We start from the raw sequence: 3,751 nt of genomic DNA, 5'->3' as shown, positions 1-3,751 counted from the left end.
CCTTCGCGCCGCGCATGGCCTCAGGCCCTCGATGCCGACGGCAGTCACGAGGCACTGCAGGCAGCAGCGGTGAGGGCTGGGGAGGTGGGAGCAACAAAGGGAACCAAGGGGAGGTGGGGCTCTGTGCAGCATGGGCCTCTGCTGTCCTGCCAAGCTGCTAGTGCCGGGCGCACCAGCCGGGACGGCAGACCCCTGCCCACGACCCCACCCCTGAATCAAACCGGGGAGAATGAAGGGAACCCACACTTTATGCCTGGTGCCACAATCCTGAAGGCTTTACAGTGCTCAGAAGCACTGATGACAAAGTGGCACTAGGCGATTCATTCAACATTCAGATGACTGAGCCCTCACCATGTGCCTATCACAGAGCAGAGTCACACCAACACTGTCCACCATACCTCGGGAGTTTGCGATCTCCTGGAAGAGACTGGCAATGAAGAAGTGAGGAGATGAATTTTGGATAGGGCCTGTCCAGGCAAAGAAGGTGGTGCAAAAGTGTGGTTAGGAAATGAAGAAGTGGAGTTTAAGCTGATCCCTGAAAGTTAGGAAAGAAGCAACCTTACGAAGAGCCAGGGAAAGGCCTTCCAGAAACTGGGAGCAGATGTATTAAAGTAAAAAACCAACACCAAACTCACTGCCGTGGAGTCAATCCTGACTCATAGCGACCCCTCCTTGGGTTTCCGAGGCAATGTCACTATGAAGTGGATTGCCCAACCTTCCTTCCCAGGAGTGGCTGGTGGGTTTGAACCGCCAGCCTTCCGGCTAGCAGTCAAAGGCTTTAGGCACTACTCCAAATGTCCGGCGGGACAAATCCTGATGGGAATTGTGATGAGCACCAGGAGGGCTGGGGAGAGTGGCATAAGCTAAGGTTGGATGGGTTGAGAAGGACCCAATCAGTAACTGCATCATCGTTCATGGGCAGGATTCTATTCCAAATAATTTTGGAATATTCTATTCCCAAATAAGTGGGAAGCCATAAAGGGAATGGATTTATCCAGGGACGTGACATGATCTCATTTATATTTCTCTAACCCTTTTTTTCTTTTAAGATAATTGTAGGTTGACATGAATCTGTAAGAAATAAGAGAGATGTCCTGTGTACCCTACTTTCCCCCAATGCAAAACTTTAGTACAAGATCACTATTAGGACACTGGCATTAGGACAATCCACCAATCTTATTCATATGTTGACAGTTTAACTTGTATTCACGTGTGTCTGTGTGTTTAGTTCTCTACAATTTCATCACATGTGTAGGTTTCTATGTCTACCATCAGTCAAAAACCAAAACAGTTCCATCATTACAAGGATCCCTCTTGCCCTTTTATGGCCACAGTCATCCTCTTGGGCCTCTTTCCAGTCCCTATGTAGCCTTTGGCAACCACTAAGCTATCTTTCATTTCTATAATTTTACAATTTCAAGAATGTTATATGAATGGAATCAGAGAATATATAACCTTTTCCAATTGCTTTTTTTCATTCAGCTTAATTCCCTTGCGATTCATTCAAATTGTCGTGTACAGGAATTGTTTGTTCTTTTTTTATTGCTGAGTAATATTCCACATATGACATGTTTTTTTAAGACTACCTTGGCTACTGCGTGAAGAATAGCTCAGAAGATATTAAGAGTTGAAACAGGGAGACTAATTAGGAAGATTCGCACAATAGTCCTGAGCAAAGTTACTGGTGATTTAGATTGTGATGGTGTTCATGGATGGGAGTGGGTGGATTCAATGGGATGAGGTCAAAGAGGGGACTGCAGTTGAGGAAGCACAGACAACATAGGCTAGACAACTGGGTTTTTTTGGTGTGTGAAATTGTTTATTCAAAAACTACCAATCACCACTGTGATAATGGCTGCAGAAATTGTGGTATATTCATATCATGGAAAATTATACAGCCATTATATAGAATGAATGAATGACTTCTGCTAAGAGTGGCATGAAAACAGGAAGTTTCCAACCTTCCCACAAGCAAATCGCGTAATACAACCAAGACTCTCTATACCAGACTCAGCAGAGACCCTTGCAGATGGTTAGAGGATAACTGCAGAAACCGACTATACAGTGGGCAGAACGCCTTTCGCTGTCTCTAAACCCCTATTCCCAGCTCCACAAGTCTACTGACTTCACAGTTGAGACACCCTCCAGGAGCCGCCCACTGGGATATGTAGAGGAACATGCCCTATAGCCAAGAAACATTACAGCTTGTCTACAAATAAAAATAAGGCTCTCGAACATCACCAACGTAAACAGTGAAGGTGTTCTTAGGTGCCATGAATTAGAGTTCTACTCAGAGTGATCCCTTGTGAAAGAGGAGAACTGCACCGTAAAGTTCCGTTGGCCGATATTTAAGGGACATCAGATCTTCCTTCTGTGGAGTGGGCTAGGTAGGCTCCAACTACCGACTTCTCAGCGTGACTCCCAAAAGGACCAGATGTCGATGCCCCAGCCCCCCAAAACCAGAAGTCATTAGTCCCACCCCCTTGAACCCTTATGTATTCGTACCTCCCCCACCCCAAACTCTTTACACAGACCTTAAGACTCGAATTTCACTGGCCGGGGACAGCCAGTACCTGGATGTTGTTGACGCCGCCCCCAAAAAAACAGAAGTTGGTAGACCCACGCCCTAGACCCACATGTATTGGTCCCTCCCCCTGCAAACCGGAAACCCTTTAATCTGTACCGCGCCAGTGGCCTACAACCCTAGGACCCGGATGACTTTGGCCCCGCCCCATAAACCAAGAAGTCTTTAGCTCCTCTATCTGGAACCAGTATATATTGGTCCCTACCCAAACAGGAAGTCATGCGCCCTAGACTCTTATGTATTGGTCCCACCCCCGGCAACGCATAATAACTGTAACTTATACCTTCTCACTGGCCAGCACCTCCAGGACTAAGGAATCTTTGGCCCTGCAGAACTGGACCCGGGGAGCCTTTACCACAGCCTGCCGCCAACCAGAAAGCCTTACACACATACTGTGGTACCACACTATCACTGCCTGGACCCGCCAATACCAAGAAGTCCTTCTCCCCAAAAAACAAGAAGTAAGTCCCAAGGCCTGGACCCCAATGTATTACTACCTCCTCCGCAACCCAGAAGCACTGTAACCTATGCCTTCTGACTGGCCAGGAACCGCAGGAACCGGATGTCCTTGGTCCCACCCCCACACACTGAAAGCCAATACCATGCCCTGGACGTGTATGTATTGGTGCCTCCCCCACAACCTAACAGACCTGTAACCTATACCTTCTCACTGGTCTACATCACTGTTGTTGTTGTATGTGCCCTCGAGTTGGCCCCAACTCACAGCGACCCCTCCATGGCTTTCCCAGGCAGTATCACTACGGAAGTAGAACTACCGAACCTTCCTTTCCACGACTGGCTGTTGGGTTTGAACCTCCAGCCTCCTGGTTAGCAGTCACATGCCTTAAGTGCCACCACAGCTCCTATACCCAGATGTACTCGTCCTTCTCCCGCCACCTGGAAGCCCTTTCATCTATACCTTCCTACTGGCCTCCAACGCAGCTCCCGGATATCCTTGGCCTGTCCCACTGGACCAGGGAGCCCTTACCACAACCAACCTCGGTCGTCTGAAAGCCCTCAACAGATACCGAGTGACCCGGAAGTCACTGGCATAGACCCTGGTGGCCCGGATGTGTTTGCTGACGCCCCCCAAACACCGGAAGCGAGTCACGCACCCCGGGCCGGATGTACCGGCCCCTCCCCCCCAACCAGGAAGCCTGGTAACCT

Source organism: Orycteropus afer, unplaced genomic scaffold (genome assembly GCF_000298275.1).
Source record: "Orycteropus afer afer isolate SDZICR_OR568_19922 unplaced genomic scaffold, OryAfe1.0 scaffold00571, whole genome shotgun sequence".
Classification (NCBI taxonomy): domain Eukaryota; kingdom Metazoa; phylum Chordata; class Mammalia; order Tubulidentata; family Orycteropodidae; genus Orycteropus; species Orycteropus afer.
The sequence above is the reverse complement of the archived record's forward strand: the minus strand, read 5'-3'. Positions refer to the sequence as shown.